Below are 13,137 nucleotides of genomic sequence, written 5' to 3' on the forward strand. Positions count from 1 at the left end.
ACCAAACTGAAAGTGATCTTTCACTGCTCAACTTATGTAGTAATTATCATAATAATGGCTTGATTCATGTGTTTTTTCAATGTGCCTATGTTCACTTCTATTTGGAATGTAAACTACTAGAACTAGAACATGCAGTTTGGTAATTAAAACTATTTTTAAAGGTAGTTGTCATATACTCTTAAAACATCTTCTTAAAACTAGTGAGGAGCAAACTTTCTCTAAAATGGCCATAGTGGGTCTATTTTAAAGTCAACGATAACTTTAAGATCATCTATGTTATCTCTAAAAACTGCTTTAGCTACATTCATTGAAGTAAAAGGTAGCGTTGTTGTTGTTTTTGGGGAGACAAAGTCTTGCTCTATCACCCAGGCTGGAGTGTAGTGGCACGACCTTGGCTCACTGCAACCTCCACCTCCTGGGCTCAAGTGATCCTCCTGTCTCAGAACGGCTGTGTCTTGTTTATTTCTTTGTATACCCAGTGCCTAGAACAGTGCCTGGTATGTGTCTACTGAATCAACTACAATAAGATGCATACAATGTGCTAGTCAAGGTTATTTTTCTTAATTGAATACTGGAGAGAATAGCTATATGACACTTCTGAAATCTGACAATGATTATTACACAGTTTTACCTTAAAATGAGAATTTAAAATCCAAATGGTATAATCAAAATCATGCAATGAACACTGTTAAAAATGGAAGATTTGCAAATAACCAAGATTATTCATGCTTTCTCATCTTCATTTAAACGTCCTCATTCTTCCCAATATCAAAATTTTAAAAGTATTTTCTAGATAAAATTTTCATTTCAAATTACTATTTATCTAAAGTAATCCCTTCTCCAATTACTATTTCATATCACAGTTTATGTTCTTCATAGCATTTACTGCAATTGAAAATTATCTTGTCATGACTTTAGGTTCAGTGTTCTACATCACATTGTCACTCTTTCATTGAAAGAAAATGTGATTTCGGTTACAGGTCTCACAGCTTACAAAGTTCTGCAGTGACATACAAAGTTAAAAACTGGTGGAAATAAATGGGCCCCAATCAAAGCTTTAAGATGGTGAGATCTTGTCTCCATTAGAAAGAAAGGGGGATAAATGATGACGGTGTTGGTTGGTGGAACTAGGTCCTGCACTCAGAGAGACCTGGGATCTAGTATACAGCAAAGGTGCTGGTCTCTGAAAGGAGGTTCTTTCTCCTGCAAGACTTAAAAACAAAAACAAATGGGCTTCAACCATATCAAAATACAGAGGCATGCTGAAGTTAAAAGAGGGAAAGATAAAGGTGTTCTCCATGGGATGGTGTTAATCCTTTCAATAAATTTGATGCAAAGGAATATAGCAAGAATAGAGTAGACAGAAATGTAACTGGGGAGAGTGAGGAGAGAAATTTTCTGACCAGGAAAGCACCAGATAATTAACAAGATATAAATATAATTGGGGAACTAGTGATATAACCAGCATAGAAGTTATATAGCATAAATTTGTTATAGGCCGAGTTGCATAAAAATACAACCTGAAACAACACTTTATACCTGTGTAATCCTTTATAACTTACAAACTGCTTTCTTAATTTTTAATTTTTATCTCATTGAATAATTCTCTTTCTGTAATCCTTCTGTAACAAAAGCAGCAAAGAGTAGAAGTCCAGGTCTGTAAAATGAAAGGCTGGAAGGAAAAGGGAGTCTAATCCCCCAGCTAGAGAAATGGGATGAGACACAACCCAATCCCTACATAAGATAATGTTTCACAGTAATCACTACCCTAAATAATTCTATATAGGCAGACACTAAAACGTAATTTCCTAAGCACCACCCAGTTACAATGGAAAACGCCAAAACAAAAACAACAACAACAACAACAAAACAAACAGAAAACAAAAAACTCACATAACTGTTTGGGAGTAGGGAAGGGAACAAGAATATATCAACTTTACTTTGCCATATATGACACTGAAGTCAATCCGTTAATTAGGATCATTAGATTGGACCTCCTTCTTTCCTTGGTAATATGTTAAGGAGAGCATTACAGGTTTACAAAAGTACTAGGAAAGAACAAATATGCTATCAACCAAAAGAACAACACATTCTCTTGATAAGTTTCTCTTAACAGTCTCATTCCTTGAAGAAAAAGTGTCCACCTACAGAACCATTTAATCTTAGAGCTACAAAATCATCTGGTAAAATTTCTTCTCACACTACTTCAAGCTCTTATCCAAGATTCAGCTTTTCTACGTTCTTACAGAGCATAATGTGGTGCCCCAAATTAAAAGCAATACTTCAGATTGGATCTAACCAACACAAACTATGGTGAGATCCTCATCTTCATCTCCCTCATGGTGGCATACAACATTAAATCAGACATTATTGTGATTGTTATGGCAGCCACAGTCATGCTACTGAGTCCAATTAAAATTATATTCAATTACATGCTTCCTGCTGATGGGTCGAAATTTATGACAATAAATAGAATTTCTTTAAAAAAGCACAAAAGATTATATTCAATTACAATCCTAGAATAATTATTCTTGAATTGCTCCTATAAAACATTTTCCCCATCTTATACTTGTATATTTCTCTTTTTTGGACTTGACTAGGATTTTTTTTTTTTTGAGACAGAGTCTCACTCTGTCACCAGCCTGGAGTGTGGTGGCGCGATCTCGGCTCACTGCAACCTCCACCTCCCAGGTTCAAGCGATTCTCCTGCCTCAGCCTCCTGAGTAGCTGGGACTACAGGCGTGCGCCACCATGCCCAGCTAATTTTTGTATTTTTAGTACGGATGGAGTTTCACCATGTTGGCTAGGATGGGCTCAATCTCTTGACCTCGTGATCTGCCTGCCTCAGCCTCCCAAAGTGCTGGGATTACAGGTGTGAGCCACCACACCCGGCCTTAGGATTTTAAATTTTGTAGACATGGTCTATAATTTCAGATTAAAACTTCAGCTTTCACTAAAAAAAGTCAGTTTTTTCTTGCCTGCTTCACTTTTCTTTAATAAAACATAGGTTATTTTTATTTTCCTGTTTCAAGAGTCTTACGTGAGAGCTGAAAAAAGGAGATTTTTAAAGATTGGCATGCTAATAATTCCTCACATAAGTTACTTCTAAATATGTAATTATATTCAAGAGAGGACTGAGGATAGGAATCTCATTCTAGTTTGCTGTCTTCAGGTATGATCATTCATCCAGTATGAACCCAGTTAAATCCTGTCATTCATGTTACATCACTTGATCTTATCCTTAAGAAAACCATGAGAGATTATCATTAAAATGCCTATTGATAATATTGCTATGCCATTTGGCTAATTTATCAGCTTAGCTTATCTGTAAAAGCCACTATCTCTCACTTAAGTCTGCTGCTATTTCCAAGTATTTTAAACTATTGGTAAAACACAGAACTGACCTACTTAGACATTTGCATGTCAGCCCTCTTTCACCTAATACTGCACAATTTTACAAAGGTTCGTTTAGGCAGCAAGATGAGTCTCTCCTTGGGTGACCACCTGGACTGGTAGGTGTGATAGTGGTGATAGTGTCAAATTACAGTTTTCCTTATACTTTGATGCCCTCTGCTCCCTTATTACAACCCTGGAAAGTAAGATTAACGAGAATGGCATTCTGTTACTTCTCTGTAGTCAGTAATCATTTATCACTTTAAAAATAATTAAAATCTCCAATAGGTAAAGTTCACATATTTTAAAGTTATGCTCCACAGTGGCCTAAATTCTATTTTTACCTTGATTTTTTAGTTTCTTTCACTTTTTTTTTGGAGACAGGGTGTTGCTCTCTTGCCCAGGCTGGAGTACAGTGGCATGATCACAGCTCACTGCAGCCTCAACCTCCTGGGCTCAAGAGATCCACCTAACTCAGCATCTTGTGTAGCTGGGACTACAGGAGGGTGCCACCATGCCTGGATAATTAAAAAACTGCTTTGTATAGATGGGTCTCACTATGTTGCCCAGGCTGGTCTTGAACTCCTGGGCTCAAGCCATCCTCCCACCTCGGCCTCCCAAAGTGCTGGAATTATAGGTATAAGCCATCAGGTATTTTTCACTTTTAAAAACTGAAATTTACTGAGGTACAGTTTACACACACGATGCACCCATTTTACATGGACAGTTTTAAAAGTTTCAACACACACATACACTTGTGTAATGACCAGTCACAATCAATATAAAGAATATCCATCACCCCAGAAAGTTTCTTCATACATTTTTGCAATTAATAACACCCTCTTAGTCTCGGGAAACCACTGATAATGACTTCTGTCACTACAGATTAATTTTGCCTTTTCTCAAATTTCATATAAACAGAATCACCTGGCTTCCTTTGCTCAGCAAAACACTTCTGAGATTCACGCACTGGCTGCATGCAGTGTTACAGGGTATGGGTATATCACGACTTATCTATTTACTTATTGGACACCGTGTTGTTCTTAGTTTGTGGCAAATATGAAGAAGATGCTGTATTCATATACAAGTCTTTGTTGTTGACTGATGGTTTCATTTCTTCTGGGTAATTAGGTAGGATTAGAATTGCACAAATGGTAAATTTAACTTTAAAATAAACTGCCAACCTGATCCCTAAAATGGCTGTATCATTTAAAATCTTTACCAGCAATGTATGAGAGTTCCAGTTGTTCTTTATCCTTGATAATACTTTGTATTGCTCGTTCTGATTATAGGTTATTTATTTATTTAAGACGGAGTTTTGCCCTTGTTGCCCAGGCTAAAGTGCAATGGCACAATCTTGGCTCACTGCAACCTCTGCCTCCCAGGTTCAAGTGATTCTCCTGCCTCAGCCTCCCAAGTAGCTGGGATTACAGGCAAGTACCACCACGTCCAGCTAATTTTGTATTTTTAGTAGAGATGGGGTTTCACCATTTTGGTCAGGCTGGTCTTGAACTCCCGACCTCAAGTGATCCATCTGCCTTGGCCTCCCAAACTGCTGGGATTAGAGGTGTGAGCCACCACGCCCGGCCCTGATTACAGGTATTTTAAATGACTTGTCCAACCACGAAACACCAAAGAAGTAGAGGAGGAACCAGCTGAGGAATAGAGAGTGAGCAGAAGGGTAATCAGGAGAATATGCTTGAACGCAGTGTTTCTCACACTTTAATATGGACACGAATCATTTGGGGATCTTGTTAAAATGCAGTCTTTGATTCAGGTCTGGGGTAGTATCTAAAACTTGGCATTTCTAAAAGGCTCCCAGGTGGTACAGATGCTACTCAGACCACTTTCTGAGCAGCAAGAAACTAAGAACACAATTAAACAAGGGATTAAGAACCTGTTTCATGAAGAAGTGTGTGATCAACTGTATCAGATGTTTCTGACAGGTCAAATAAACTGTGGACTGAGAATTTTACTGCTGGATCTAGCAACATGGAGGCCATCAGTAACTATCGTATTAAGACGCTGTTTCCCGGCTAGGCACAGTGGATCATGCCTGTAATCCCAGCACTTTGGGATGTCGAGATGGGCAGACCACTTGAGGTCAGGAGTTCCAGACCAGCCTGGCCAACATAGTGAAACCCTGTCTCTACTACACATACAAAAATTAGCTGGGTGTGGTGGTGTGCACCTGTAATCCCAGCTACTTGGGAGACTAAGGCAGGAGAATCACTTGAACCCTGGAGACGGAGGTTGTAGTGAGCCAAGATCACGCCATTGTACTCCAGCCTGAGGGACAGAGTGAGACTCTGCCTTGAGAGAAAAAAAAAAATGTTTCCTGGAGCAGCAGGGGCAAAAGCCTGGTTTGAGTGGGGTCCAAGATAAAAACGAAGGAGACCAATTAGACAGTGAATACCAACAAGTCTTTTGAGAAGTTTTACTGTCGAAGGAAGAAGAGGAATGAGGTAATAACTGAAGAGGGAAGCAGGATTAAGGGAGGGACCCCACAAGTTTTTTTTAATGAAAATAATAAACATACAGAAAAATGGAAAGAATACACACACACCTTCCACGCAGATTCCACAAATGTCAACATTCTGTCAAATGTGCCTAATAAAGATGTTTTATTATTATTGTTACTTTTTAATTTTATTTTTGAGACAGGGTTTCACTCTGTCGCCCAGGCTGGAGTGCAGTGGTGCAATCTCCGCTCACTGCAACCTCAGCCTCCCGAGTAGCTGGGACCACAGACACACACCACCACATCTGGATAATTTTTGTATTTTTTGTAGAGACAGGGTTTTGCCATGTTGCCTAGGGTGGTCTCGAACTCCTGTGCTCAAGTGATCCACCAGCCTCAGCCTCCTAAAGTGCTTGGATGACAAGCGTGAGCCACCACACCTGGCCTATTTTTAAATTTTACTTTTTTGAGACAAGGACTCACTCTGTTACCCAGGCTGGTCTCTAACTCCTGAGCTCAAGTGATCTTCCCACCTCAGCTTCCCAAAGGGCTGGGATTACAGGCGTGAACTACTGCACTCGGTGAAAGATGATTTATTTATTTACTTATTTTTGAGACAGAGTCTTGCTCTGTCACCCAGGCTGGAAGGCAGTGGTGTGATCTTGACTCTCTGCAGCCTCATCTTCCCAGGCTCTAGAGATCCTCTTGTCTCAGCCTCCCAAGTAGCTGGGACCACAGGCACAGACCACCACGCCTGGCTAATTTTTGTATTTTTTGGTAGAGATGGGTTCCACTATGTTGCTCAGGCTGATCCTGAACTCCTGAGCTCAAGCAATCCACCCGCCTCAGCTTCCCAAAGTGTTGGGATTACAGGCATGAACCACCGCACCCAGTCAAAAGATGTTTTAAAATAGGAGAAAATTCAGTAGGAAAGGAAAAACTGATGATAAACAAGATGGGAGATTTACTCAGAAGATGTCTCTGGGTAGGAGTAAGGGGACGGAATCTAGTGTACAAATGGAGGGATTGGCTTTTACTAGTGATAAGACAGAAGAACCTGGTATGAATGCAGGCAGGTGGGTAGATGTCATAATGGTTACTTCCAACTTTCTTAAAGAGATGGCAAGCAATGTCATCGCTGACTTCTTGAAGAAGAGGTTTTACAGGCTTAAGGATATGAGGTTTTGAGGAGGTATGACAGTGTCTAAAAGAGGACAGTGAATGAACTAGGAAACTGAAAGTATAACTGCCCTATAACATTAAGAGTGTACTTGAAGTTTTCGAAGGGACTGAATAAGTTGGGGAAGCAACATGCTTTAATAGTTAAAGGAATACACCCTGGAGCTGAAGTACCTGGGGCAAGTTACTTGCCCCTTCCATAACCAGGTTTCTTCATCCATAAAACAAGGATATGATAAAAGCTGCTACCTCACAGGGTTGTTGAGGAGTAAACGAGGTAATGTATATAAAGTACACAGAATGTCTGACACATAGTAAGTGCATATCATTGCTGAATACGTTACAGTATATTTTAAAAAACCCCACAGAACATAGTTGGTATAAAGAAAAGGGGGAGACAGTGAGTTAACAGTATGTAGCAAAGCTGGTATCAGAATATTTATTGACCAGTAGAGATATTTAAGAGTAAAAAGGCAAACCCAGTATGATTTAAAACAACAAGAAACCATTGTGTATGGTATTAAAACACATCATTCTGAAAGGATACACAATACACATCAAAATATTAATGGCAGTTATCTCCTGATGGTGGATTACTGGTGCTTTTTATTTATGTTTACATTATCTGAATTTCCTGTAATGATTACATATTTCCTCGTAACATGTTTTATTTAGAAATTTTAAAAAACTGCAGTAGCAAAGGATAATGTCACTCATATTCTTACCATAATCAGACCCGCTAAAACTTTTATACATTTGCCTCCTGCTACAGTTTGAATATGGTTTGTCCCCAGAAAACTCATGTGGAGGCTTGGCCCCAGTGTAATGGTGTTGAGAGTTGGTGGGACCTTTAAGAGGCATTTGGGTCTGGGTCATGAGGAATGCCTTCATGAAAGCAGGAGTCACTGACTTCTTTTTTCCTTTGAGTCAGGGTCTCACTTTGTCACCCAGGTTGGAGTGCACTGGACTCAGTCATGCCTCACTGTAGCCTCTAACTCCTAGGCTCAAGTGATCCTCCTGCCTCAGCCTCCAGAGTATCTGGGGCTACAGGAGTGTGCTACCATGCTTGGCTAATTAAAAAATTTTTTTTTGTAGAGATGAGGTCTTACTATGTTGCCCAGGCTGGTCTCAAACTCCTGGGATCAAGCAATCCTCCCTCCTCAGCCTGCCAATATGCTAATAGTACAGGCATGAGCCACCACACCTGGCCAGGAGTGACTTCTACAGTTACTGTGAAAGGGGGTTGCTATAGAGCGAGGTCGTCCCTTGTGTTCTGCCCCTTTTGTGTGTGCCCACTCCCTCTTCTGCTTCTCCACCATGTTACCATGCAGTAGGAAAGCCCTCACCAGAAGCCCAGCAGATGTTAGCACCAATGCCCTTGGACTTCCCAGCCTCTAGGACTGTGAGAAATAAGTTTCTTTTTGCAGAAAAGAATAAATTACCCAGCCTCAGGTATTCTGTTATAGCAAAGAAAATGGACTAAAATACCTCCAGTCTTTTTTTTTTTGAGAAAGAATCTCGTTCTGTCACCTAGGCTGGAGTGCAGTGGTGCCATCTTGGCTCACTGCAACCTCCGCCTCCCAGGTTCAAGCGATTCTGTTGCCTCAGTCTCCCAAGTAATTGGGATTACAGGCATCTGCCACCATGCCCAGCTAATTTTTTGTATTTTTAGTAGATATGGTGTTTTACCATGTTGGCCAGGCTGGTCTTGAACTCCTGTCCTCAAGTGATCCACCCACCTTGGCCTTCTAAGGTGCTGGAAGGAATTACAGGCATGAGCCACTGCACTCGGCCATCTCCAGTCTTTTTTCAAAGTTTGTACTTGATTCCTGGAGATAATCACTATGTTACTTGATCTTTGCTTTCTAATCCTTATTTCAGTACTTTTACATATATACATATATACCACTTTTTAAAGCCCAAATGTAAAAAATGTTCTGCTTAAAAATTTTTAAGTGGTCTCATGCTGCAGCTTGCTTTTCTCACTTAATATTAATATTTTAAAGCTCTATGCTGATACATATATAATCCACTTTTAACTACTATATACGATTCAACTGCATGTAAGTGCCAATATGTTATTTATCAAGTCTTGTCCTGATGAACGTTTCCAATTTTTCAAGTTTTTCTTTTTTTAAAAAAATGTCCTTAAAATAATGTTTTAAGTTTCACGTAGAGTCAGGGTCGCATAGTGTCATCCAGGCTGGTCTCAAACTCCTGGCCTCAAGTGATCCTATTACCCTAGTCTTCCAAAGTGCTGGGATTAGAGGCATGAGCCACTGCATCCAGACCAATTTTTCACTATTATATTGCTTCCTATAATACATTTCTTTCTGTATACATGACTTGGAACAAAAGCTGATATTTCTTGGGGTTAGAACAAGCATTTTTCTATTTTAACAGCTACTTCCAGAATGCCGTTAAGGTGGTTGGTTGCATCAGAAATGTCCCAGGAAGCAATTCCTCTAATCCTATGAACATTTGATCTTATCAGAACTCAGGCATTTTGCCAATTCCAGTGGGTGGAAAGTGGTACCTTTTTGTTTTACCTTGCATTTTCTGATTATTATTATTATCAGCACCCTATTATTATTTTTACCCACCAGAAAATTATGTTCACAATAATTAAATATTCTTTGGCCACTTAGAATTATTATCAATCACTAATACATGCTCACCATTTTTTCAGCTTTAATTAGTCCTTCTATCTTCAACTGGGTTTGCTTATGAGTAAAAGAGGCATGCTCATCATTGTTTAAAACAAAGTAAATTGTAAGGATTTATCTCCAAATTATTTTTAATCATTTTATTTTGAGAATATAATGCTTCTGTAAATATATCGATAGGCTGTAACTTTTTCTATGTGCCTCTGTGATTTAATACTTAATTTTCTGATAAAGTTAAATTCAAAATCATACCATAAATATTATACTGAAATTATAAGGCTGGCAAAAAAAAAAAAAAAAAAAAAAAGGCACGATGTACTGACCATTCCTGGAATTTCTTTAGTAACAGTATTCTTAAGATACCTGGGTCTTTGGGATGAATCAATGACTGGCAGGTGAAAAGATGATAAAACAGGCCAGGTGCAGTGACTCATGCCTGTAATCCCAGCACTTTGGGAGGCCAAGGCGGGCAGATCACTTGAGGTCAAGAGTTCAAGACCAGCCTAGCCATCACGGTGAAACCCCGTTTACTAAAAATACAAAATTAGCCAGGCGTGGTGGTGGGTGCCTGTAATCCCAGTTACTCAGGAGGCTGAGGCAGGAGAATCGCTCGAACCTGGGAGGCGGAGGTTTCAGTGAGCCAAGGTCGTGCCACTGTACTCCAGCCTAGGTGACGGAGTGAGGTTCCATCTCAAAAAAAAAAAAAAAACAACAACCAAAAAACAAAAAAGAAGATGATAAAACATACTTTACCAACCCTGATTCCTCAGAGTGAGTTTATAATTATCTACCATTAGAATAGCTCTGCTCCTTTTCAGGTAAACCTAGGAATCAGAAATAGTTTTTCACTGAGGTACAAATGGAAGACAGAACCACATAGGAAAAATGTTACCTACCCATTTTTTGCTTATATTCTGTAATCCAATAAAGGTGACACATTTGAAAGTCCTAATGATTCAACTCTTCTAATTATTCTTATTTATTTTTGAGACAGGGTCTTGCTCTGTCATCCAGGGCGGAGTGTAGTGGCACGATCATGGCTCACTGCAGCCTCAGCTTCCCGGGCTCAAGAGATCCTCCCACCTCAGCCTCCCGAGTAGTTGAGAACACAGGTGCACACCACCACATCCAGCTAATTTTTGTATTTTTTGTAGAGACAGGGTTTTGCCGTTGCCCAGGCTGGTCTTGAACTCCTTGGCTCAGGCAATACTCCTGCCTTGGCCTCACAAAGTGCTGGGACTATAGGTGTGAGCCACCGTGTCCAGACTAACTTTTCTAATTATTAAAGGTTTTATCTTATGAGTTAACTGCAACCCTAGCACTTTATAAAATGAATCCGTTTGTTCCTATTCTGCTTATATCCAGAGACTTTAGAATGAATTTTGGTGAGCAGTCAGAAAAGATCACTTTCAACATAGGGCAGCCTATTCTGAAATAAAGGCTTTGCAAAAGTACATTTATTAAAAGGCTATCTAAATACCCTATAGCCTATTGTCTAGCTATAGACTGAATCTAGCTTTGTCAGTCCTTTGTGAGACGATGTTGGTCAGGGAAGAGGATATAGACATGAAGAGTTGAAAGGAGGCATAGTAAGATGGTGGCTGTGATGGTCACAGAATTATCATCTGTGCTCAGGGTAGAGCCAGGGGACGGAAGGAAAGAGAGCTGGAGGGAGCTAAGAAGCAATATTAATTATCCAAGCAGGCTTCTAACTGGGAATAACTTCTGGAGATAATTCCAAAACAAAGCCCTCAGGATGAAACTATGGTTGGCATTCAAGATGAACAGTATTGGAAATAGGGAGGAAAAATTAGGTATGTAAAGAATTCCATCTGTGTCATTTGATCCATGGGAATAGATAGGGGGAAATTAAAACAGAGAACAAAACACGAGGCTGAAATGAGTGACCAGAAGTCAAAAGATACGTTAAAATCTGTTACAAAATCAGCAGCAACAGTTAGGATTTGAAGAACCAGTTCATGACCCCTAGGACCATCCTGTTTGTTCTAACATCTGTCAGCCTGATACCTTAGAACAGACTGTTTTACAACAACAACAACAACAAAAACAACAACAACAACGTTCAATCAAATGTACTGAAAATAGGCCAGGCCTGGTGGCTTACATCTGTAGTCCCAGCACTGTGGGAGGCAGAGGCAGTGGCTCGCTTGAGCCCAGGAGTTTGAGACCAGCCTGGGTGACATGGCAAAACTCCGTCTCTACAAAAAATACAAAAACATGAGCCGGGTGTGATGGTGCGCCCTTGTAGTCCCAGCTACTAGGGAGACCGAGGTGGGAGGATCACTTGAGGCAGAGGTTGAAGCGAGCTGAGAGAGTGTCGCTGCACTCTAGCCTGTCTAGCCTGGGTGACAGAGGAGTGAGACTCTGTCTCAAAATAAAAAAAAAGCTGTGAAAATAGTGTGCTTTAGTCATTGACACTAGAGAAGAAAACAGGTATATCCACTTCAAGACTCACTGATGCAATCTGGTTATGTGTTCCAATTAATTATACATATTTTATGTAACTTGGTTTGTAAAAAAATTTAACTAAGTGTCCCTTCTGAATTATGTTGCATATATAGAAATTTAATATTAAACCATATAGTGTTTAACATAATAGTTTTTAAACTTTTTTTGCTGAACACCCCTTAAAAGAATTCTGAGAAAGTATGTAACTCCTTTTAAATTAACATTTAAAAGTTACTTTTAAATAATTGCAAAGGACACAATTTCCAGTGTACTGTAAATATCAACATTTTAGCATTTTGTTGCTGCTGTTATATGAATGTTCCTTAGAAAACCTCTGTTCCTGTTTAATGGACATAAAGTTATCTTTTCTCCCTCTGAGAAAACTGATAGGTTTTTTGGAGGTGGGGTGAGGAAGGGGAGAGATAATCTTGCATTGTATGTGTTTCTCCCAGTGCCTATTTTAGTCTGTCTTATTTGCATAAGACTTCCCCACCAATGTCTAGTTATCCAGCGATACTCTTACTTAGACTAAGTGAGGGACTTACAAGCTGCCTGGAGGCTTTGAGCATACAGATGGGCTTGCTATTTTTGAACTATACAGTAATCTAGGTGGAATCCCTGATGTCACTTTCTTTGGGTCTTTCCTCTTGAGCTGGTAAAATTCATCCAAGACTCTTCGAATCTCCTGCAGGAAGAGTAAGGTTTGGCTGCTAGCATGTTGGGAATCAAATAAAAAGAGAGGGCTGGGGAAATCCCCCTTCATCATTTAGTAAGCACACAGTCATCAAATCCCCATGTTTTGGGAAAGATATCCATGCCCTAGTCATAGATTAGGGTCTCCCCGTCCAGAGATATTTATTTTCCCCTCTCTAGAGAAGAAACTTCCAGTCTACTGCTAGGATAGGGATGGAGCAGTTACCTGGTGAGTAAGAGAATAGATTTAGAGAAATAACAGCTTTTCAAACAGGC

The 13,137-nt window shown here is 39.7% G+C and overlaps 1 protein-coding gene across 3 annotated transcripts in view; it reads right to left on the minus strand.

Moving 5' to 3' along the window:
• BRAF (B-Raf proto-oncogene, serine/threonine kinase) overlaps window positions 1-13,137 on the minus strand; it is a 203,398-nt gene that overhangs the window by 36,013 nt on the left and 154,248 nt on the right. The window lies entirely within an intron of this gene.

The sequence above is a fragment of the Nomascus leucogenys genome, chromosome 13 (genome assembly GCF_006542625.1).
Source record: "Nomascus leucogenys isolate Asia chromosome 13, Asia_NLE_v1, whole genome shotgun sequence".
In the NCBI taxonomy this organism is placed as follows: Eukaryota; Metazoa; Chordata; class Mammalia; order Primates; family Hylobatidae; genus Nomascus; species Nomascus leucogenys.